Source organism: Ostrinia nubilalis, chromosome 6, assembly GCF_963855985.1.
Source record: "Ostrinia nubilalis chromosome 6, ilOstNubi1.1, whole genome shotgun sequence".
Taxonomy (NCBI): Eukaryota; Metazoa; Arthropoda; class Insecta; order Lepidoptera; family Crambidae; genus Ostrinia; species Ostrinia nubilalis.
The window spans coordinates 6,292,600-6,318,575 of NC_087093.1; the positions used below are offsets into that span (position 1 = coordinate 6,292,600).

General features: G+C 36.3%; 1 long non-coding RNA gene across 1 annotated transcript; it reads left to right on the forward strand.

Moving 5' to 3' along the window:
* The first annotated feature begins 8,310 nt into the window (after positions 1-8,310).
* On the forward strand, positions 8,311-10,408 carry LOC135072912 (uncharacterized). Its single transcript, XR_010257513.1, has 2 exons — positions 8,311-9,233; positions 10,095-10,408. It is a non-coding gene; the product is annotated as an uncharacterized LOC135072912 (long non-coding RNA).
* Positions 10,409-25,976: the final 15,568 nt, after the last annotated feature.

Below are 25,976 nucleotides of genomic sequence, written 5' to 3' on the forward strand. Positions count from 1 at the left end.
CTGTCATGTAACACTGTTGAAGCCGAGACCATTAAAGTGTGTCGCCTGTTAGGGCACTGGCCACACGGCCATCAAGTGCGCCGCTGGCATTGACCGCAGTGGACTGTTTCCACTGCGATGAAGAGGGCCATAAGGCCAAAGTGTGCTCGGTCCAAGTTCTCCGCTGCTTATTATGTGACGTTGTCGTTTCGAAGGGAGTTGCCTTGTTGAGGGCTGAGGAGTAATCGCAGGTGGCAATTTTCTAAAAATGCACAAAAACTTAAAAATCTTGAAAACGGTGATATTTTTACTGGGGTCAAAAATGGACGTTAGGGAGATCATGGCGAGGCCTATCGATGGTTACAGGGTTATCCATTGTTTTTGGGACACCCTGTATGAAACGTGGATGACTTTGATCTCAAATACTACGACGCACAGTGGTGCTACAGCTTTGGTGTCATAGTAACAAATGCTAAGGCGGACGTATTCTGTCAGAATACAGCACTATTTTTTATTGGCCAAAACTTTTGATTTTGAACAAAAAATGAATGGAGCGTCGATGACTTTTAGATCTCAAATACTCGACGCACAGTGGTGCTACAGCTTTGGTGCCATAGTAAGAAATGCTAAGGCAGACGTATTCTGTCAATATAGGTACAGCACTTTTTTTTTGTTGGCCGGCACTTTTGATTTTGAACAAAAAATGTATGAATCGTCGATGACTTTTAGATCTCAAATACTCGACGCACAGTGGTGCTACAGCTTTGGTGCCATAGTAAGAAATGCTAAGGCAGACGTATTCTGTCAATATACAGCACTTTTTTTTGTTGGCCGGCACTTTTGATTTTGGACCAAAAATGTATGTAACGTGGATGATGTCCTTTCTCCAAAAAATGCCCCTATAACAGATGGTTTTTATTACTTTTTATTATTTTCTATCGTATTACTTTTGTAAAACTAAAAATCGCATGTCTCTATCCCTATCACAACATTTGCTATGATCGTTTGAACAAAGGCCTGCCACCACATTTTTCTCCGCTACAGGTAGAGACAATTTTAATTTTAACTAAAATGCTTATTTTACTTCGAAATCTTTTATTTTTATTTAAAATCTAACTTGTCTTTATTAAAATTACAAATCTAGAGTCACTTTCAGTTTCGTTGTTAACGAAGCGTTGAATGGCGCGCCCGGAGAGGCTTAGTTCAAACGACCATTGCAAACGTTGTGATAGGGACATGCGATTTTTGGTTTTACAAAAGTAATACGATAGAGAATAATAAAAAGTAATAAAAACCACCTGTTATAGGGGCATTTTTTGGAGAAATTTATCAAATAACCAAAAAAATACGAATTTTAAGCAGATTTTTTTCAAAAAGTATAATTTTTTATTATTTGTTGGCATTTTCTGGGTATTTTATGTATTTTTTTAGTATCGCCTGTTATTTAGCATTATTACTGTTTTTATTTTATCAGGATATACCGCTTAGTTTAAAAGTTATTACGTTTTCTTTACAATAAGTAATTGGAAAAAAAAAATCTATAATTTTTTAAAAAAAAATCTCAAAAAAATTTTGACCACTTTTTTTTCGATAAAAAGAGGTCTAGTTTCATATATTTTCATATGTACCCTTTAACGTGACTCACGCTGTATGTAGCTGCCAACAGAACATCTGCAGATCGGCAACTGGGTCTTTAGTGCCCTTTCTCTTATTGATGTAGGTACGGTACCTAAGTAATATACTTAAAAGTGAATTGAATTTAGGTGAATCACACCACGGATGTATTTGGTAATTTATCACAGTACTAGGTATTGTTATTCTATTCTATATTCTAAAATTAACAGAAATGCTTTTTACTACAGTGAATTACTGAGACATCCTGAGTTCAAAAACCTTTAAAAATAAATTCAACATCAAACAACGCGCGTATAAAATGCGTGAGCATTCTGTAAATAATGTCAAACACGTGAAATTCAACCTTTTTGTGTTCAGGATTGTGTTTTGTGCTGAATATCATTAAATTGTAACAAGATTTAACTGAAAGCGAGGATGATTGAGCTTACACACGAAGAGTTCCGTACCTACCATAATAAAAGATTTTGCAAAAAACACATGATCTTTTAAGGGACATTTTTAACTTCTATTTTGTTCTTGTATCAGTAATACATTCTACAAGGCATGAGATACGAGTACAGCTGTCTGACAAACAGACTATCCGAGGCTTAGACAAACAGACTATCCGAGGTTTAAAAATAAATAAGAAAGATACTTTGGTAACAGAACCCTAGAAAAGCATATTACTTTTCCTGATCAAACAGTTGAATGTTGATTTAATCAAGTGAAGTTACAGCTTGATTATTTGAATTTATTAAGTACACTATTGATCTTATCTTGGCTAAACTCCGATGAAGTTTGAACAACCGAAAGTAAGTCGTAATTTGGTCAGCAACACCCCAAGGCTCAGAACAAGAGGTATCATCCCCCAATATCAGGACCCCGGAAATAAATCGCGCAATTATAATAATAAATGAGCCAATTTCTCAAAGATATCATGGCAGACAGAAGATTGTGATGTCACGTAGGGCAAGAAATAATTTTGTGATATCCTTTTTAGAGATAAGAAAACCGCCAGCGACTTCAGTTAAAATCATACAATTGCTCACGTACTAAAATTGAATAACTTTCATCTACTCGTGTGAGTTACACTCACTCGTATATTGTTTAATTTTCCTCGTACTTATTATGAGAAATACTTTATTGCGGTTTTAATTCCGTTCGTATAATGATCGTAATCGCATTCGTGAATGGGGAGGGATGTCAATCGATACATACTTACCTGTATTTATTGACCATTTTCCACAGTTTCCGCACGAGTGGATTATGGTTTCATAAAATAATATGATATAGATAATAGTTTAATACTTTACTGCATGCAGTTTTTGAAATATTTTTTATTCCAGAATAAAGAGTACTCTCACGATATTCAGCAGAATTACATTTTATTTAGTATTTAAGCTGTGATTTTTTAATATGAGCATTTCACAAAAACTATGAAAAATAGCTTAATTATTACAATGGCAACAGTTAATTTCGTACCGATAACGCCGTGAAAATACGCATGTTTATTCAGATGTGAAGTCGATTATACAAGTGCTTTTTTAATCAAAAACCATCATTTTTGAAGTTACAAACAACACCTGTGTAAACTGTAATTATTACCTAATAAGCATACTGAAATTACTAGAGATGGGCCGACTAGTCGCCGACTAGTCGGGAAAGCCGACTATTCGGCATCATTTGTAGTCGGCCGACTAGTGACGACTATTCGGCAAAATATGCCGATTATAATCGGCGCATTACAATATTAAATATGTGAATGAAATAAAACTCATAATCACCAAGATGAATATGAGGTTGACCAAGGGCGTTTATCTAAATCACCTTTGACTGCAAAAAATCAGTAAAAAGTGGTTTCACCTGATTTAAAATTTTGGCAATCAGTTTAAATTCATACAAAGTTAAGATTAGTTAAAATTACCAGGAAATCATCAAAAATGTGTAAAGTTTGTGTAATTTGTCCATATAAAAATTATGTCACTTTTCGGGGAAAGAATGCATGGAATTGCATACCTATCCTGCGGGGAAGTGGTAGATTATGTGAGGCTTCTCTCATCGGAAGGATGAGGAATACTTAAATAACCCCTGAGCTCAATCGATCGCCTTAGTGTGAAGAACTATGGGAATCCGGACAAAGCCATCAACTATGACAGTCCGTCCCGGCAATTGCCCACCTGTGTGGCAGGTCCTGTCTATCCGACGGTGATGGTAGTCCGTGCAGGCGGAGGTACCCCCACGCCCCCAGCTCGCTGACCATCACCGAGGGTGGAGAGGAATCAGTGGGCCTAGGATGCGTGCCGCGAATAGCGCAATTTTGCCCATACATTTTGACGTCTATAAGTAAGAATAATATCGCGGCGCGCATCCTTGCCCAGCAGGAGGCGGTCATATTGTCACCTCCTCTGACCCCTCCGCCGTCGAAAATTATGATATCTACCTTAGGTACTGTTAGGTGATTTTAATGTTACTTTTTATTTTTTCTCATATTAAATAAATCTCATTTCTCAAGAAGTTATATTTATCTATTTAGAAATCTATATATTATTCATAGGACAAGTAGGTATTAGAATGATCGGCATTGCCGATTAGTCGGCCGACTAGTCGGCAATTTGAAAACCGATTAGTCGGCTAGTCGGTTAGTCGGCAAAGACCATAGTCGGCTCATCACTAGAAATTACCTATCCTGAATTTTCCTTTTTCCCTGACTATACATATAAAGGTAGAGTATATTATTCTCGAATAAGAAACTATATTATTCATCTCTGCCGCGGCAATAGTTATATGACAATAGAGCCCGGGAGAGTTTATATGGAAATGGGGAAAGGGTGGAAGGAACGAAATGGAATTTATATGTTTTGGGAAAATAACGTTTTTTAAGACGTGCGAATGAGTGATACACTTACGAGTTACATTAAAATATTGCAGCGATACTAAGGGTTGTGTTTAGGGACTCATTCACCATCTCAGAGTAAAGTGTCAAGTGGGCTATTCGTTGCTTACGCCCGTACTTACCTATTCACAAACGATTCTTGCTTAAGGCTTGGTATTTCTGCTAAAGTAGGTATTTCGCGCTGTCAAAATCTGCGCGCGCAATTCTTTGCCGAAGACAGCGCGCCAAAGAGCTCCCGCCACAATTTCCAGCTACACAGTATAGAAATATGTACGCAGTTGGTTAGGTTAGGTTGACTTCCTTCCCTTCAAGCATCACACTCACAACACTTTCTAATACAAATCATATCCAAGTGATACAAATTAAAACACCTTTCAGACTTTTTGGGAATATATTCTAGAATCGAATAAATATAAAATATAACTGCAGAAGTAAACACGGTTCAAATTGGCCGTGGCGTCGCCCGACCTTCTGGAAGTTCTGCACCGGCTTAAAGAATTTCAAGATTACGTCACCCGACCTATCGGTAGGCCCTTGGGAGCTTGAGCGATTGGAAAAACATTTTATGATAAGTTACTCTTAGTAGCGATTATTTAGAGCTTGGATAATAAATTATAGTTGTTGCAATTCACGAAGCTTTGCATGTGGTTAATAACATTAATCAGTACACGCATCAATTTTGTTCAGTCTCTTTGTTTATTAATAAATAAAAATATCATACTAAAATTGCAGAAACATATTAGTTTGTATTGGTATGGGTGTTTTCTTTCTATAATATGTATGACGTATGTACGGGGTTCTGTATCGAAAATTACTATGAGCATCACACGCTATTACCTGCGTACCTCTGTGCACTCATGGGAGTTTAAGCAGAGGTCCCTAGAGTTTGACATTGAGCTTTGTTTATAGTCATTACGAAGTAGACTGATGGGAAACTGCACTGTCCTGAATTCGAAAGGGTAATTTGACGGTGTTAGGGGAATTCTAGGAATAAATACAGAGTGATTGAGACATTTCAATTTAATATTTCACTTGACATTAAACACAATCTGACATGGAGTTTTCAAACACTTGTAAAAATAAAAAGTAATTAAATCAAAGGCACTAAGTAGTATTGATATCAACTTCGAAGAAAATGACTACCAAAATTACTTTCTACCCGTTCCACACGTCTTTCATGAATTATATTAAGGAATTGTTAAGCTAAATTTCAAGTAGATTGAACCAAGGAATCACTTTCTCCCATACAAATTTTGCCCCCTTTTTTCACCCCCTTCATTTCATGACCCCATTTCGGAAAATCTTTTCTTATGAGATGCCTACGTCATACAAAGAATACACCTTCCAACGTTCAGGTCTCTACGATATCCGTCAGTCGTTTAGGACAAAGCATTTTTATTAGTTGTCCAATACTCTATCGTTCCAGGAATGTCATTGACAGGAGGGCGCTACTATCTTTTGGTTATTCATTAGTCCCAACTTTATGCCACTTGACATTTCAGAATCGTTTGACTTTAGATACCTAAGCGATTTAATATTCGGAGTCTTTTAATGAAATCAAGTTCTGAAATAACTTGAGGTGTTGTGCCCGATCAAGCTTTTCATTACAGGACAGTTAAATAGTTTTATTATTAGTTTCCTCTCTAAGTCTTAATTTGTCAGAGTAGGTAAAGGCTCCATGAGAGCAAAATTTAGCTTTATAATAGTTTTTAATTTTTTTCTTGAAATATTTGACGCCTTGTAATCTCTTGTTAATATAGGTCCACACAAATAAAGAATGTTTGACTTCGACTTTAATAATTATGCTCTTACATTATTATAAATAAACTAGCTTTCCGTCCGCCCGCCGCTTCGCCCGCGTGGAATTTTTCGGTTTTTATATAACCTATTACACTCAGATATAATGTGGCTTTCTATTGGTGAATGATTTTTTAAAATCGGTTCAGTAGATCCCGAGATTACCCCTTACAAATACACAAACACACAAACTTTACCTCTTTATAATATTAGATAAAGATAGCCCTTTCAGGCCGGATTTCAGATTTTTTAAAATTAACATTTTTGACTACATAACATGTTTTATTGTTGTATAAGGTACTCCAAAAAAATAATTTTAAAAATCCTCCTCGCCCCCCTCTGCGTGGGGGGACCCAGCACGATCGTGACGCTCAGGCTTAAATTAATTTACTGCACGAAAGTGACGGTGTCAGGTTTTGAAGTTAAAAACCTAAAAAACAATAAAATATTTAGTAACATATATTTTTAATACTCTTAAAAGGAGAAGGAACTTTAAGTAATATATCTGATTTAAATTGCAAATCATTTTAAAATAGCTAAAACGGTAGGCACTAGCAGATTTTTATTACATCTTTTGATGAGGAAAAAATCCTCTCCTGATGTAAAATTGGATCCTACTAAGACGGGTTTGTTATCCATTATCCATACATTTTACAATAACAATGTCATTACTAATGAATATTTGGGATTCTTACTTGATGTCCTTATTTTTCGTCCTAGGAATTCAGTTTTCATAATTGTGCCAGTCTCATGAAGCCCCATTTCATTAAATTTCTCGAATAAAAGTATGGATGAGAAAAACCTGTCAAAAGATACAGAGCTAACTGCTTGCAATCTACTTGAGTTCAAAAACCTAGAGATCTTCAAAGTTTATTGTTGTGGCCTGATAAACTTCGAAGTCAATCATCAAACCATCATGGTTAGGTTATGTTAGTAGCGACGAAAGCTCCTGTGAATGTGGCTTTGTTTTTTTAATTGTCAAAAACCATGTGAATATGTCCCAGAGAATGAAATCCATTTGCTCGTCTACGGAATAAAAAAAATGGTGGCTTTCTACTTTGTCTCAAGCATTCTAGACTTGAGTAAGCACTGCATGCCCTTCCTTCCGAAACTCAATTCTGGTTTTCCTACTGCAGGAGTTTCATCACTGTTTACAACATGGAAAACCACTCTAAGACTCAAAAAAGATCTCTGAAAATTTTGTCAGCAACTAAAGCTAATCTTATTCTATACGTCGCCAATGCACGTGAATGCGTGGGGACGGAATACATCCCATGAAGAAATTAATTCAAACTACTTTTTGAACTTTTTTGCTGGGGTATTCAATACTTTTCCCGTTTTGCGGATAATTATTGGTACAAACAGCTGCATGTTAAAAAAAATATCGTCAAAAGCCTTCACTGTAGGTCAAAGCAGACTACTACTGCTGACAATAGTTCTGGATAGTAATAATCCCTCTGGTTCAATGGCATCTGTATCAAGACCCTATGGCCAGTCGCATGGCTTTCTGATGACTTTTAGAGAGCTATTGGCACAGTAACTGACAATGGACCTGGTCTTGGAGGTGATTGAGGCTCATCAGTAGGCATCAATGGCAAATCAAGACTTCTACATTGCCTTCATAATTTTCCATCTCTTCAATTTCGGAATAATTGACATACCCAATAAGCTGAAGCAACAATTCACCCGTTAATTCTGTTCCTAAAAGCCGAAATTTAATTGAAAGCATTAAAATAGAATAGTTCACTGCCATACAAAGTATGTCACCGAATGTTGGGTTTGAGTCGGATCGTCACTATCGTGCAAACAAAATTTTGAGAGGTAATATTTCCCACTGCAAAATAAATCATGCCAAAAATATTATTTACCGAATTACATTACTAACTAAACAAAACATTAAAAGCAAAATTCTAGTAAAATAGTTGAATTAATCACGAAATAATTAGTACTAACGCTGACCACTCCGCTCAACAAAAGAGGTCGACATCTTTAGCTCGGTGTCAAAGAACACAGACTGCCTTCTCTCTCGCACCTATGCGTTTAATTCATAAACAGACTGTTGCACGATCGTTGGTTAGCGTCTTGGGCCCGAAAAGTTGGTTAGAAAAGGCGCGGGAATTTTTTGAAATAACGTGCACGATCGTGTTAGGTCGTCCTGAAAGGGATAGGTAATTTGAAACCCTATTTTGTTTTATTCTTTTTTTATTTTAAATATTTTACAATCCAAACTAATATTTACTGTAAGTAAATGCTAAATAATAAATATCAGTTTGGATTGTGAAATATCCTACTAATATTATAAAGGCAAAAGTTTGGATGTCTGGATGTAATGATGTCTGGATGTTTGTTACTCTTTCACGCAAAAACTACTGAACGGATTTTGTTGAAACTTTACAGTATTATTGTTTATAACCCAGATTAACATTATGACGATATGTGGCACATAAATTTCAATAAATAAATAAGTCGTGTCTAAAAAGCGCCATCTATCGTCATTGGTTCAAATCTACAGCACTGGACAAACTACGGTATGACGTTCGTAAATATTCATTCGGGGAAAGCCTTGAAACGCCATGTATCAACATGGGTAAAACGAGGTAAAACATCATATCTAACGGGGGTAAAACGAGGTCCACGCGAACGAAGTCGCGGGCGGCCGCTAGTTTCTAATAGGTAGCTTTCCCTCCGCAACCTTATTGGTATTAATTCCATGTATGTGTCTTTTAACTGATTTCTGTTAAATATTTCATGTAAAATTTGTCCAGATATAACTTTATTTTACATCTGCATCTGTAAGCAAGGATTCATGTTCTCCAGCCCAGATGCCGAGTAAACAGAATCGTCTTTCAGTGACGTGCAGCTGCCTCTATATTTGACCCACAGACCTAATTTTTTATTATTTATTTGTGTCAGTGTGCTCTTCTAAAGAGTGTAAGACGATTGTATGTAGGTGTCATAGTCAAAGGACGATATGCAGTCTCTTCGCGGAATGACTGGTTTATCCTAGGTTTGACCAAGGCCTTCAGGCAAACCCCGAAGTGAATTCTTATTTCGGCCTTTGACTAAGTCAAACCTAGAAGTGCCTAAACTGTTCAGTCAAACGTCGAAACCTAAATAACCTGTATCGGGCTTTGCCTAGTCAATCCTAGAAACGACTGTCAGACTCAGTCAAAAGTTGACGGCTAATAGAAAACCGGCCAAGTGCGAGTCGGATTCGCTCACGAAGGGTTCCGTGCGACTCTTTTATTTTTAAAGTAGATAATATGCAACTAAATATTATGTGAATATTCAAGGGTTCACCTGTTTACGTCTTAATATCGGGCAGAAAACTTCAAAAAGTCACGTTTGCTGTAAAGAAGCCCCCCATGAAACATTTAATTTATTATTGAATTATTTATTTTTAAAGTGAATAAATAATTAAATATTTTGAGAATGATTCATGAGATAAGTACGAGCCTGGTGACAGTCAAAATTCAGCGAAATCATAGTAATAAAAGGTCTCGTTTAAGTTTAGTTACTCGTACCTTCACCTAAAGAGATAGCTGCGCGTGTAAACAATAAGTTAGATATCAGAACAGAATGAAGTATAGTTTACTTTAAAGTCTTAATTGAGGTTTGACTAGTCAAACCCCGATTTCATCAAATTGAGTTTCGACGTTTGCCTGACCAAATTAGTTACTCCTAGGTTTGACTAACATTCTTTAGTCAAAGGCCGAAATGTTTGGGCTTTGACTAAGACTTCTAGTCAGACCTGAGGATTGACTAGTCAAACCTAGGAGTGCCGGAACTTCGAGGTTTGACTATAACATAGGTACTATTAAAATGTAATTTTAACTCATTGGTTTTGTCCACAGATATGGATAGATGCAGCATGTGAAAAAAGTTGTATGAAGCCGAGCGTGCCACTTTTTAAACGTCATTAGTGTCATTTTAGCGAATTTTAGTGATTGCCGCAACGTAAAAATAATCGTATCATCGTACTGCATTCGCAAAGTCATCGAAAGATATCGTGTGACTCGATTCGAAAATTAATTAATTCCGATAAAACTGATAATTTGTTAAATACAAAACCAAAAACATCTTTATTTACCTTTTTAAATAAATTAATTCTTACAAATCGTCAAATCTCGTTATTTTTTTTACCCTACCAGCGTTTCAAGATAAAAATTTGTCAAGTGCATGAATACATGGATCAGTGTGTGTCTTATTGTTATAAGTAAGTACGGTTCCTTGGCATCGGTATGAGTGCTGCACCACATACAGGGATCATGGTTTTAACTCTTAAGAGTACATCGCAGGATATGTATTAAAAACAATGCTACTTTATACTTCTTCTACTGCTACTTTATTCTAATTAATTATTTGTTACTTGTGCTGTTAATTACAATTCTCAATCTCTAAATAATTTCTTCTTTCTACCGTGTTCGTACTACTGTCCTCGTAAAATCATCGTAACCGATTGTTGTAATCGGATTACATGAACATCACTCGACCATGTATGTCCATTTGGACATATCGGAATGGCACGCTTTGACGATCAACTTGCTGTATCTACTCTAATCCATATCTGTGGTTTTGTCTCATATTTGAGGAATGTACTATGTATCATGAGTAGAGTCTTAGTTTAAAAGGATGCCAACGATTTAAATTTCAATAGGTAGACAAAATTCATAATTCTTAATTATCAAAAATTTTAGCTTTATCCAGTAACACTGATATTATTATACTGTGACTCATCAAAGTCATCATTGTCAAAAATATTGACAAATCGCGAACTGTCACGGCCAAAAAACTGACACGCGTCCGTCCTCCGTAAGCGCCACCGCGCGACTGATTGAGATTGTCCAAGCCGTCATGGGCGATTTTTTCCACATTTTTTAACATAGTAACTTAATAGGACGCAATATAAAAATTTCATCCGTTAAAAGCCCTCAAGTTATTTCTGAACTTTAGTTTAGTAAAAGATTCAGAATCTCAAATCGCTTATTTTAAAAATAAAACCATAAATAGAAAACGAATAGAGGTAACTTTGGGAATTTATTCTATCGAGTCAACTTCATCAAATCGTGTTTCCATCCGTTAATAGCCCTAGAAAATATCCTCAACTATGCCCAAAAAAAATCTTAGCCTTTAATTTTACTGTTTAGTACCTAAAAAATGAAAAATGAAAACCTCATTTTCGCCATTTTCTCTGCTACCCGGCCTTAAGTGAAACAGCAAATCGAACGCACTTCGAGCTCTGTGATTGGTTCTTGTGTCACCCTGTGCGTCCACGGACACTGTGAGACCTCACAGTAGGTAGGAATAACGCTATATGTCTTCTTATTTTACTAGCTTTCTGGTAATCAGGAAGTAACTACATACTTGTAATTGGAATTATTAAAAAAATTCACAGTATTTTGTGAAAGTGCATTTCAAAAGTCAATTTTAATAAGCTCATTTATCATTCAAAAGACAAAATACAAAAAAATAATTCCTGTCCATACAACTTCATAACTAGGTAAGCGTTTAGTGTGTAATGGTATAGTGAAGTAAATCCAATTAATGTGTTAACTTTTGACAGTTGATCAAAGTAACAGGATTAGAGCTTATTGGCTGAGAGGGGAAAGGTTTGTGTAACTTAGATTTCAAACGAACGGCAATATAGGTGAAAGTGAAAAGTTCTCCGGATTAAACTTTGACTTTCGAGTACTTTCCGACGGTCGAATGTTTTGTTCTGTGGTGCCCTGAACGGGAACTTTTCCGAAGATAGAATTGACAATACCTTGACAAAGGGTTGGGGGATGCAATAACTATAAATTATGTTTGTAGGTTATATTTTACAAACTTATTGCGGCTCGAATCATCATCAAATCTTTTGACCAAATTCAGCAAACTTTCTGGAGCTTTTCATTTACTTTGCATACTTGGTAAGTATGTTAACATTAACAGGTAGGTAGGTACATACCTACTAATAATAATCATTAGGAACGAACGAATTTTTCTTGTTTATCCCAAAGGTTAACTGGCAAAGAATGCCCATGACATTAAGTTTGTCTTATGTACCAACTATATGGCATTAAAAAATTAATAAATAAATAATTTAGGGGAAAATATCGATTAATAAAGGAGCGATTTCTGAGAAATTTATGTTTGTACCTACCACGATTTTTGGATACCGATTCAGTGGATACAAAATTGACGAAGAATCCCTATCATGTCTATTTCTATGGCGAAGCCGGAAGACGACATAATGTAACACACAATTACTGACAATGACAAGCCTTATTTCCAAAGTAAGTTTATATTTCAAACACAATTTGATCACATGTCTGATAGCGGTGGTTCTACCATAACAGCGGTATATGTAACAACTTTAATTATGTAATAATATTGTTACACGCTCGACGTTGTACTCGAACTATTGTAATTAATAATAACTTACCTACCTCACCTCGCTGCAGTATATCTTTCAGTTTCAGAGTAGTTAAATATTCTAGCATATTCGAATATTTAAATTACATATTATGTGTAGTTTCTGGAAAAAATAGTAATAATGTTATTGACTCAAAATTCTCAATTTTACTCATAAAAATAATAAGCATAATATTTTCACGCTTAAAAGAAATGAAGTTCAGTGTAAGATAAAATAAATTGGTAAATTATACAGTTCTGTTATCATACCGCGCTATCCCTTAATGGTCCCTTATCAGCTTCTATTAAAAGGTAATCTTAAAGTTTTGCCTCGCATTAAATTCAATGAAATAACTGTTAAAAAACGGGAATCTGTTTGCTATCTCGGACTAATTTTAGAGAAAAACTTTAGTTTTGTCGAGCACATTAAACAGATCGGTGAAAAAGCTAAAAAGAACTTTTATGCCTTAAGTCACATTTCAACCTCGACGTGGGGTCTAACGTTTAAAATCCTCCGAGTAATATATTCGGCCACTTATTTAAGCTCCATTTGCTATGGTGCACCAGTTTGGGCTGACAGAGCTACTATAGGAGCCGCTCGACGGAAACTACTCCAAAGTCAACGCCTTGCATTGATTTTTCTTTGCAAAGCTTACAGAACTGTGAGCACGGAGGCTCTGCCACCTGCCAGTCCTGGCTGGTGTACTGCCGGTCGACTTAGAGGTACAAAAGCGTGCGGCTATGTACTTCGCATCAAGGGAAAATATAACCTCCGATTTCTTAAATAGCCGCGATCGTTCTAAGTCGATTATTTGATTCCCGAGAAGTCGTTGAAGAAGATTTACCTACTTAATGAATGGCAAAAAAGATGGGATACGTCAGTCAAAGGACGTCGCTTATATAAATTCTTCCCGAATGTACGCGAACGTCTAACTAGGCGATGGTTAGAAATCGACCATTGCTCGTCGCAGTTCCTCACGGGACATGGCAACTTTAAACATAAACTTCACGAATTCAAACTAGTTCCGTCTCCTTTTTGCGAGTGTTCCACTGATGATGTCAGTCATGAGCAGTCTGCCCATCATATCTTGTGGGAGTGTGATCTTTGGAAACATGAACGTGATATAATGCTTAATTCAATACAACATACATCTGTTTCCGCAATTTATTACACCGATCTTGTCGCGACAAGGAAAAATTTCCGTGCTTTTAAGCGATTTTGTGAAAAATATTATTGGCAGGTAGTTGCTAATTGCTCATAAGATAGGCCCCCTTAATTTAATTTATTGTCCGTGGTGCATAATCTTTTTCTTAAAGGTTTTAAACCTTTGTTTGTCACCTGTCATCCGCTTTGCAATGGAGGGAAGTCGAACCTTAATTTCGAACTCCTCCTATGTTCTTCTGATTAATTTCGTTGCGGGTCCAATGACAGTTTAACTTTCCCCCGGGACAAACTTGACCTTCATTGGTTGGGTTTTTGTGGCGGTCAAGCTGTAGATCCTGGCTACACAGGAGTTGCAGTGGTGGGAACGAGAGGTGGGAATAGTCCCGTATCCCTTAATGGTAAAATATTGCCTCCCACCACAAATTCTGGTAAATCTTTAACGAAAGCCATTCCAATTACAATACAAATTAGGTGCCTAAAGCGTTTACCATTTAATACAAATTTAAACTACCAAATCAACTACAATTATGAATGCAGTGTCATTTCGTAATTAATATTGAAATTACAGCTACTACTTATTGCATTATACTTCACGAGCTTCATTAAAACCTGAAACCAGTTATTTGCTTTGCAGCTGCAATTAATGTAGACTTTTAATTGGTCGGTAACACACAGTACTCATTTCCCAAAGGACTTAAAATGTACGTAAGTACCAGCAAGTGTTGATTTTTCTGCGTTGGACAAATAACTAAATAATTCTAGGTACTGAATAAAGTTACTGGCCATTTTCCGCATTTCAACGTGCATCTTTTGTTTTTCGGCGATTCGATAAACGTTTGAAAGAAGAGCCGCCACACGCCATGAGGAAAACTCGTTATCATGTACTTATAGTTAACTAGCGGCGTGTGGATCCAGTTTTACTCCCATATGGGTTGAATTTTGCACAATCCTGTCTTAGTGAGCATCTAAGTACCTACTTACGTTGTTAAAGGAAACCCCATGCAAAATTTGAGACTTCTAGCACATGTAGTTTCTGAGATTTCGTGATGAGTGTGTCAGTCAGTGACCTTTCGCTTTTATAAAATAGATTTACTTTATTATTTATGTCATAGTCAAAGGTCGATATGCAGTCTCTTCGCGGTAAGACTGGTCTATCCTAGGTTTGACCAAGGCCTTCAGGCAAACCCCGAAGTGAATTCTTATTTCGGCCTTTGACTAAGTCTAACCTAGAAGTGCCTAAACGGTTCAGTCAAACGTCGAAACTAAAATAATCTGTTTCGGGCTTTGCCTAGTCAATCCTAGAAACGACTAGCAGACTCGGACAAAAGTAGACGGCAAATAGAAAACCGGCCAAGTGCGAGTCGGATTCGCTCACGAAGGGTTCCGTGAGACTCTGATGTTGTATGGGAATTGGGAGTTGTTTTTTTACATTCATAAATATTTATTTTATTTTAATTTTATGATTTATTTTTAAAATAGATATGCACTTTTTTTTTTTTTTTTTAAAAGATTATTAGCAATTTGTATTGCACAAATTACTAATAGTCCCGTTAGCCCCTCGTGGTAAGCTAAATAAGCTTGTGTTACGAGTGGGCTCACCACAAATAGTCGAGCGGCGGTGGGATTCGAACCCGCGTTCCTCGGATCTCGAGTCGGCCTCTCCGACCCCTTCACCGTTCGGCTATCGTGGCTAAATAAATATTATGTGAACATTTCAAGGGTTCACCTGTTTACGTTTTAATATCGAGTAGAAAACTGCAACAAGTCCCGTTTGCTGTATGGGAACCCCCCTTAAGTATTTAAGTATTTTATTGAATTATTTATTTTTAAAGTGAATAAAAAACTAAATATTTTGAGAATGATTCATGAGATACGAGGCTGGTGACAGACAACCTTTAGCGAAGTCATAGTAATAGGGTCCCGTTTTAACTCTTTATCCTTTAATTTAAGGTAACAGAACCCTAAAAATTAGTAATTTCAAGATCGATCTAGAAACACTGTCAAACAACCTCAGTAAATAAGTTTAGTTACCCGTACCTTCACCTAAAGAGATAGCTGCGCGTGCGCGTGATAACCGACCGTAACGCCTATGCAATAAGTTCGAGATCAGAATGAAGTATAGTTTAGTTTAAAGTCTTAATTGAGGTTTGACTAGTCAAACCCCGATTTCATTAAATTTAGTTTCGACCTTTGCCTGACCAAATTAGTTACTCCTAGGTTTGACTAACATTATTTAGTCAAAGGCCGAAATGTTTGGGCTTTGCTAAGACTTCTAGTCAGACCTGAGGATTGACTAGTCAAACCTAGGAGTGCCGGAACTTCGAGGTTTGACTATAACATTTACACTGAAAAAGGGTAAAGTGCTTGTGAAAAGTGATACAAAACCTATTACAAAACCGATAAAAACTTTACGACTAATAAGAAATTAAACTCTCTTAAGTTTTGAACGTTTTGAAATCTGTTACCTGATGAAGTTTTTTTCTCAGTTTCAAGTGGCGCGATGGCGCCAATTGTTACGTAAATGCAAAGACAACAAACATAATAATTAATCGGACCCAAACCGTCATGAAGAAAAAATATTTCATGGCCAACGACAACAAGATAATGAAATGACAAAACCAATAAGATCAAGCTAAATATTAGCCTCGATGTTGATTCCAATTTTCCGAACAAACTGTAACTGTATTGTGCCTTAATATCCACAGACGGATGTTTATCCGACATTGAATTGTAAATAAATTTCAGCATGAGAAATAAGTTTATTCAGTTTCATTTATTTGTTCAGTAAAATATTAATATTTAGGAAGACTAGTTGTGCACGACCGCCCACTGTTGGGATCTGAAGTAGCCGCTCGGTGTGTCGGTGCGTGCACTGGGTCTGATCGGCGGAGCTCGAACCGCCAACCGTTCATCGATAGTTCTTGATAAATAAAAACGCAATGGACTGTATAGCTTCTTTAATCACTTCACAAATTCACAAATCTTCACTTAACACTATGTAGGTCCTGTCCTTCTAGAAGTCTAGAACTACACTACACTTTGCCCGTTCGAATAGGGCAACCGCGTCGCGTTTAGGAGGAGCTTAGCTCGACTCGCACTTATTCCGATTTCTCTGCACTGGACTGACTGGATTCACGAACTGACCTGACGAACTAACTTTTTGGGCTCGAGGCGCGCTTCTTATGTCTTGTCTGAGAGCGAGGGTTTAGTCGCGGCAATCGCCCATAATCTACACCAATCGCCATGCCCGAATGTAGGCTATCTCTCTTTGAAACCCTCCCTCTCAGACAGACGCGTCCGTGAGCGCTCACATGCCTATCTCGCTCACTCCTAACCGATTCCCTATCTTCTTATTCTTAATTATCTGTTTTCCTTAATTAATATGTGTCCTCTTTATTATTTACATGTAAAAAGTAATACATAGGCTTCGTCTTTTCTTATATATTACAATTTAACTTAGTCCTTAGTAAATTACATCTTCTATAAAGAATTATTCATCATTTACCATCTTTACTTACGTAACTTACATAAACAGTTATTATTTCCATAAATTATATATCAAGCTATTTAATATTATTACAGAGACCATCAAATACATGTTAAAACCTTAAATATTCAATAATTAACATACAAAACATACACATTTATACGCGCAATGGTGTACGCATTCGTTCGCGCCACTATTTCGCCGATTTCCTCCTTCTCGGCGAGTCGTCCCCAACACTAGTGATATTCGAGATGTTTACAGAAAGCCAAATATATTACATATTCAGTGTTATTAATACATACTACACTATTATAATAAATTTATTTTCCTCTGGAAATGCAAATAATATTTACTTACCTGTCAAAAATTCCGACTCGCTAATGTATTATTTACAGGATAACGAATATGTGTACGAAATAATTATTTTAAGAGACACTATTAATCACTACTATTTAGTTACTACGAGTAATATGTCATTCATTCATTATACATAGAGAAATAAAATAAATACAAAAATAAATGTACAAGTAAATTATAGAGTTAAGAGTCTGAAAAGCAGAAGAAGTAATTTGACGTTGTTAAAATACGAACATTTTCATGGGATGGATAGATTTGAAGGTACCTACTTTGACAGTTTAGCCTTGCATACCTACATAAACAGTTTAATTATTCATACTCATATTTTCAAATATTCACTTTGTGTGATATAAAAAACTTCACATTACTTTAAATCAGATTTAGAATTTACTACATTCAATATCTGCATATCTACAGGAATACACCTGTATAGGAAGGAATATAAGGAAGGAAGGAATATACAAGTACAAGGTACAAGGCAAGCGTCTAGTAAGTTTTCTTTTAAAAAAAATCTGTCCATAATCACTTCCTCCAAATGATTTCATCTTCATGAATTGTAATTTCAGTTTAACTCAATCATCTATTTTATGTATGTATTTATTTATTATATATTTTATATATTGCATACAAACGATTGTGAGATTTTTTTTTACATTCTCGGAATTTTCATACGTAATTATTTAACAAGATCGTTGATATTATAATAGGCAGCACATCAAACTTAGGTAAGAGTTAGTTATCTATTATTACATTACAACTACACAAGAATCGTTTATCACCATCGTGCAGTACTAACACCCTTATTCACAAACGGCGAAGTCGAACGCACAGCGTTGAATAGAGCTCTCTGATTGGTTTGTGTGTCACTCCGCCACTCAAGTTCGTTCGTTCGTTTCAGCCAAATGACGTCCACTGCTGGACAAAGGCCTCCCCCAAGGTTTTCCATAATGAACGGTCCTGCGCTGCTCGCATCCAGACTCTTCCCGCGACCTTTACCAGATCGTCGGTCCACCTAGTAGGAGGCCTGCCGACGCTACGTCTTCCAGCCCGTGGTCGCGTCTCTACGAGCTATGTGCCCCGCCCACTGCCACTTGATTTTAGCAATTCTGCGAGCTACTCAAGTATTGTCTATGAATAGGTTTTTGAGACCCTGTGCGTCCACGCACACTGTGAGACCTCATAGTAATGTTTGTGAATACGGGTGTAAAACAAACAGTAGGTAAGTTACATGTGGAGGAAATTAAAAATTCGGATCGGGTAAATAAAACAATAATGTTACACTGTTGAAATTTTGACAATCTATCACTAACACAGTGAGGAACACTATATGTGGTCGCGATCCTCATCAGTGAGGGACCGAGGAAGAAGAAGAAGAATCACTAATACTAGTATTACACAAGACTTTTTACTGTTTTTTGTTGTCGATTCTTGAGTATCGTCTCATAGTCATTCATAACTAACTTAACTATTTATAAACGTTCTAAGATACACTGATTATGACAGTGTTCTGAGTTAAGCACAACGTGATCCATAATTAAACGGGAGCCCGCAGAACTTGTGTAGCGTACGGGCACACTCTCATAACCTCGTGGCCTGAATTATTTGTTTGCTCTGTGAAATGCCTGTTTATCCTTTGTTCTAAGTTGGCAGAGATTCGCTGGACTAATTAGAGATTATTTAGAGATTAGGTTTAAGCTCCTTTTTTGCTAACCAAATAATCTAATACATTCCCTATGTGGCATTGATGATATAGAGAGAAGGGTTAATGTGCAGTGATTGCCTTGAAAACACAGTATCATTGGTAAGATTTCCATGCGAGCATAATTATAAGTTTTACGGTTTTACATTTCGGATTAACGGTCTGCGACCGACGCGGACGAGCCTGTCGGCACGCGCACCGACGATCGCCAAACGGCTAGAGTACCTTCTGTACTCGCCACTCTGCCCGGTGAAGCTGGAAAAGCTCCTCAAGATACCAGCGCGCGTCCCTTCAAAAAAAAATCGGATAAAATTAAACTTAATTAATGCCACACAAACTGTCATAAATAATAATGGCCTGCATAAAATCCTATTAATTACCTAATCGTATAACCCCACGGTTATTTAAAAGTCAATTTATGTGGTTAAACGTGATACAAATTATTCTGAGGTCAAAAGTTAGTAGACGTTACTAAAATATTGTCGCCTAATTTTCCTCCATAATGGTTATTTTTTGTTGAACTACGCATTAGTTGGCGCAGTTATCTTAATGGTATATTTTATGTTACCTAGGTACGTCAAACATATTCCACCAATTCTTAAAAATAATAAGGTTTACCTGCAATTTCTGGCAACCTGGCCTCCAAATGTAACTAAAATAAGATTTATCTTTCCATTTTCTTCTATCGAAAGGAAACACTGACTGACATAGCAGCTATAGTCCAAATTATAGGGATAGGAAATTTTTATTATTACGCTACAAAAGCTAGTCTTATAACCCTCTGTCCAATTATTGATTGGAAGATTTCTCAGATTACTATTAATTCGCTTTATATATCACGTTGTCTAATTTTGGACGGACTTTGACCTACTCCAACCAAATGCGTACATTGTCTCTCTATTGCCCTCACTTAAAATATGTAAATATAATCCCAAACAGGCCAAATCTTACGTGAAAGCAATATTCATTCATTAGATAAATACCATCGACTAAATTCATTTTGAATAGGCATTTTCCAAAAATGATGACACCAAGCGTTTTACCATATTTTAAAAAAGCAATTTTATTCAAATACCTAGAATTAAATAAACGGCAATCAAAAGGAAAGCAAAAAAGCGTGAAAGCCCCTAATGACGGCTTGACAGAGTCAATAAAAAGATGGAGCCATAAGCCGGTCAGCGAAAAGCATAAAAACAACCCTAAGGCCGCAGCCTCGAGTTTAGCGGGCAGCGGGGCGGGAGCGGCGGCGGCGCGGGAGCGGCGGCGGCGCGGGAGCGGCAGGATCTTATGCGTAAAATCAAATAGACCGGTTCTCGAACAGCGGCGCGGGAGCGGGCAACGAGCGAATAAAAACAAATATCTCGACAACACAACCCCGAACACAACACTTCGCCGCTAAAGCCCGCTTGTTTCGAGAACGGGTCTGCGTTGCCCGCCCCGCTCCCGCGCCGCCGCCGCTCCCGCCCCGCTGCCCGCTAAACTCGAGGCTGAGGCCTTATATCTTCTAAACCAAAACCAAAAAAAAAAAACTTTGTATAAGTAAGTATGCAAAACAGTAGATAAAGATCTAAATCCTTGTATTAAGTAATTAGAGCGGAAGCTGTCTGGGGTACCTATTAATATCCCACAAAGGTTATTGTACGGTATGTCAGACGAACTCGGGAAATGTCCCGCGACACTGGTAGTGTAGGTATATTTGTCTGTGTTTAAAGTAACAGTCTTGATAGATTCAATTTCATGGAACTACTCGGGGTGCTTATAAATATTTGAGGGCAAGAACCTTTTTTCCTGTAAGTTGAAAAAGTCAGCGCTTACAGTAGTCACGACACGAACGAAGATACTTTATAAATACTCGTGTAATATTCAATAGCAATCTTTAAAAAGCGCTACACTTTATTGTTTGAAGTGCTGTCGAAGTGTCGATTGTACAAAAGTGCGTCGAAAACTAAACGATCACAGAAAGAAATCTCCTAATACTTTGTATAAAGGCCCTTGTTTCGTGACCTTTTTGTACACGATGACGTCAGACATGCGACATCTCCTGATTCTAACGACACACTTCTAGAGACACGTGTCGTAGAACAATATTGTGCCCTAATGCAGGGGTTCCCAATCTTTTTCACGCGGCGCACTTACAAATTCAGTATTTTGTCAAGGCGCGATACCCTTTGAAAAAGATACAGTCGAAAGACGGGCAGGTAAAGACGTGGGAGGGGTAGTATCATCGGTTTTCAACCGCCAACGCGTGTAACGGATTGACTCACGGCTTGGGTTGCCAGGTGCCAAAAATTCTCTTGTCCGGCCTGTCCGGCTTTTGTTAGGCTTTTTATCGCGCGTCGAAAGCACACATACGCGTATCAGGATGTTGGGCTACCGATACAAAGATGATAGACCCCCCCCCCCCCCCCCCCCCCGTGACATGGCAAAAAAGGCGTGTCCTGTTAAATGTCCGGCCAAATTAAGCACCGAGTCCGGCTTCTGTGTTTTTGGACCTGGCAACCCTACTCACGGCGCCCCTCTTACTCTTTACTTTCTACGGCGCACACTTTGGGAACCCAACTCCTAGTGAATTAGAGCTAACAAGGCCTGTGTAGAGCAGTGAACGTCCTACAGGATTGAGGATATTGAACTTGCCTTATGCTTGAAACAAACCCCCACACTTAGTTATTAATAAAACCTACAGGCTGTTGAACAATAAGTGGCATTTAGTATGGAAATGTCAGTTTAATATTCAACGCGTGTGTAACCTTTTATTGTAAAGGGGTTTGTGGTAAATACTTATGTAGAAAACTAAAAAATAAAGGGGGTTGGAGTTAAAGTATAAAACAAAAAATAATTCACCCATAACAAAAAATTGCTTTTGGCGAGAATGCCAAGTAAGTAAAAAGCATACAGGTACCTAAGTAGGTAAGTATACTATTTTTCATAGTATTTATGAATGACAAATTTTTATAAATTAGACTAATAGTTTTTAGATTTTTGACATACACACACACACACACGCAAACATAAGCACGAATTAATTAAAATCTGGTATCCTTCCGTTTGGCCAAATTACTTTTCGCCAAATTTCACTTCGCAAACAACTTATCGCCAAAGTTTCATTTCCCAAATGAACTTTTAGCAACTGTACTTTTCGCAACTAGGTAATTCATTTGGTCAAATTATCATTTGGCCAATTTTTACTTGGCAAATGTTTATATAGCAAAGGTTTTATTTTGACAAATATTATATTCCAAATAATTTGTTTGGTCAAATTGATACCTACTTCACAATTACTTACCCACCGTTACGCACAATTCAAAGCATAGGCACATGATCATGGTTTTCACAAGAATTTTATGTGAAACAAAGACATTGCAGAAAACAGTATGGTTGCAGAAAGTAGGTATTGCAGAAAATAGTAGGTTAGGTTAGGTTAGAACAGTGACCATTAACGCGCGAAGGCGAGCGAAGCGTGCCGCGGCAGCCGCCGCCGAGCGCTAGAATCACCTTTATTGTTGATGAATCATTTGGAAATTTCGATAAAAAGAATGAAATGAAAATTAATATAGATTTTTTTTATATTAACTACCCACGAAACAAAATAATAACCACAAGCTTATTTGTGTTCCATTCTATGCACCAATCAAATTATTTTGTAAATTGTTGATCGTAGAATATTTTTGCCAAATGAAACATTTGGCAAAACATACTTTGCCGAACAATAATTTGGTAAACAATAAAATGCCAAAAACGACATTTGAGTATGAAAAATTTGCAATAAGTTGTTTTGCCAAATGAAAGTTTGCCAAATGAAAATTTGCGAAACGTTGTTTGCGATGTGATAATATGGGAAACGTTTTTTGGCCAAACATTAGTAATCCTTAAAATCTACATTCCAATGGTACGAGTAGATTTACGTCATAATGTCATCTTATATCTTATATCTTATCTTATCTTATCTTATATCTTATCTTCTATCTTCTATACAGTGTGAGTCACGTTAAAGTGTACATATGAAAATAGTTGAAACTAGACCTATTTTTATCGACAAAAAAGAGGTCAAAAAAATTTTTGAGATTTTTTTTTAATTTTTTATAGAATTTTTTTTCTTCAAATTACTTATTGTAAAGAAAACGTAATAACTTTTAAACTAAGCGGTATATCCTTATAAAATAAAAACAGTAGTAATGCTAAATAACAGGCAATACTAAAAAAATACATAAACTACACAAAAAATGCCAACAAATAATAAAAAATGATACTTTTTGAAAAAAATCTGCTTAAAAATTCGTGTTTTTTTGGTTATTTTATAAATTTCTCCAAAAAATGCCCCTATAACCGGTGGTTTTTATTACTTTGTATTATTTTCTATCGTATTATCTTTGTAAAACCAAAAATCGCATGTCTCTATCCCTATCACAACATTTGCTATGATCGTTTGAACAAAGGCCTGCCACAACATTATTCTCCGCTACAGGTAGAGACAATTTTAATTTTAACTTAAATGCTTATTTTACTTCGAAATTATTTGTTTTTATTTGAAATCTAACTTGTCTTTATCAAAATTACAAATTTTGATAAAGACAAGTATATCTAGAGCCATTTTCTTTTTTTGTTGTTAACGAAGCGTTGAATGGCGCGCCCGGAGAGGCTTAGTTCAAACGATCATTGCAAACGTTGTGTTAGGGATAGAGACATGCAATTTTTCGTTTTACGAAGGTAATACGATAGAGAATAATACAAAGTAATAAAAACTACCGGTTATAGGGGCATTTTTTGGAGAAATTTATAAAATAACCAAAAAAACACGAATTTTTAAGCGGATTTTTTTCAAAAACTATAATTTTTTTATTATTTGTTGGCCTTTTTTGTGTATTTTATGTATTTTTTTAGTATTTCCTGTTATTTAGCATTATTACTGTTTTTCTTTTATCAAGATATACCGCTTAGTTTAAAAGTTATTATGTTTTCTTTACAATAAGTAATTGGAAGAAAAAAAATTCTATAAAAAATTAAAAAAAAATCTCAAAAATTTTTTGACCTCTTTTTTGTCGATAAAAATAGGTCTAGTTTCATCTATTTTCATATGTACACTTTAACGTGACTCACACTGTATACAGGGTGTTTCTTGTAAGGTGTCAAGCCGAAGGCAGGTTATAGGTGAGGACTAGACCTATCGATTTTACCCCCATGTATGTTCTACGATTTTTCGTAGTTTAGAAGTTATCGTTAATTTTGTGATTTTTTCAAATTTTATGACCTAGGGGCTTAATTTTTTTTTATCTTTTTTTTGGGTTGACTTTTCTCAGATTTCTTTTTTTTGACAGATTCCCTAGTAATTGCAGATGTTTGAAAAAAATAATCACCTTCCTATCTTTGATGCAAGATACAAAATTTTTGCTAGAAAAATAGAAAATATGCTTTTAGCAGAACATTCTAAAATTTTCAACTTGAAAGTTTGAAAAAAAAAAGAACTTCCATAGGTCCAAAATAATTTTAAAAACTGCGCAGTTTTCTGAACTTTCATAATAACACAAAAAAACATGTACTTAATAGGCCATTATTTTCTGTAATCGCTCTACTAAAGTAGTAAGTCGGAGATTCCGTTACATGTTTTTGACTTTCTTAGGACTAACTAATGTATGCAATCCACTAAGTTTACGTTACGTAGAACACGTTTAGAGACAATAACTGAACAGAACATTTTTTATCCACAACGAGGAAGCTCTTGCCCTTCATCTGACCTGATGGAAAGTTGGAAACTGATGGATGATCAGCGAGCTTTACCCGGAATCCTAAACCACAGAGGAATTGGCTGTCCTAAATAGGTAGTCTTAACACTAGACCACAGTGGTGATTGTTACTTTACGATTAAATTTGATATACCTACCTATTAGAGTGTGAGAGAAAGGGAAAGAGTTTGTGTGTGTGTGTGTGTGTGTGTGTGTGTGTGTGTGTGTGTATGTGTGTGTGTGTGTGTGTGTGTGTGTGTGTGTGTGTGTGCGTATGTGTGTGTGTGTGTGAGAGAGAGAGAGAGAGAGAGCAAAAAAGGGTGTAATGATTTAATTCGACAACGACGCAAAACAATTATTCGTAAATTTACAAAAGCTTCTTGCATTCTAATATGGTTTTGTGCTTCAGTCAGCTTTGTCCGCAGTTCATCAATATTTTCATATTCCCTTTTGTATACCAGATGAAGAGCAAGAGCTTCCACGTTGTGGATAAAAAAAATCTTTTCAGTTATTGTCTTTAAATGTGTTCTACATAACGTAAACTTAAGGGATTGCAAATATTACTTAGTCCTAAAAAAGTCAAAAACATGTAACGGAATCTCGGACTTACCACTTTAGTGGAGCGATTACAGAAAATAATGGCCTATTAAGTACATGTTTTTTTGTGTTATTATGAAAGTTTAGAAAACTGCGCAGTTTTTAAAATTATTTTGGACCTATGGAAATTCTTTTTATTTCTCATACATTTCACTTGAAAATTTTAGAATGTTCTGCTAAAAGCATATTTTTTATGTTTCTAGCAAAAATTTTGTATCTTGTATCAAAGATAGGAAGGTGATTATTTTTTTCAAATATCTGCAACTAATAGGGAATCT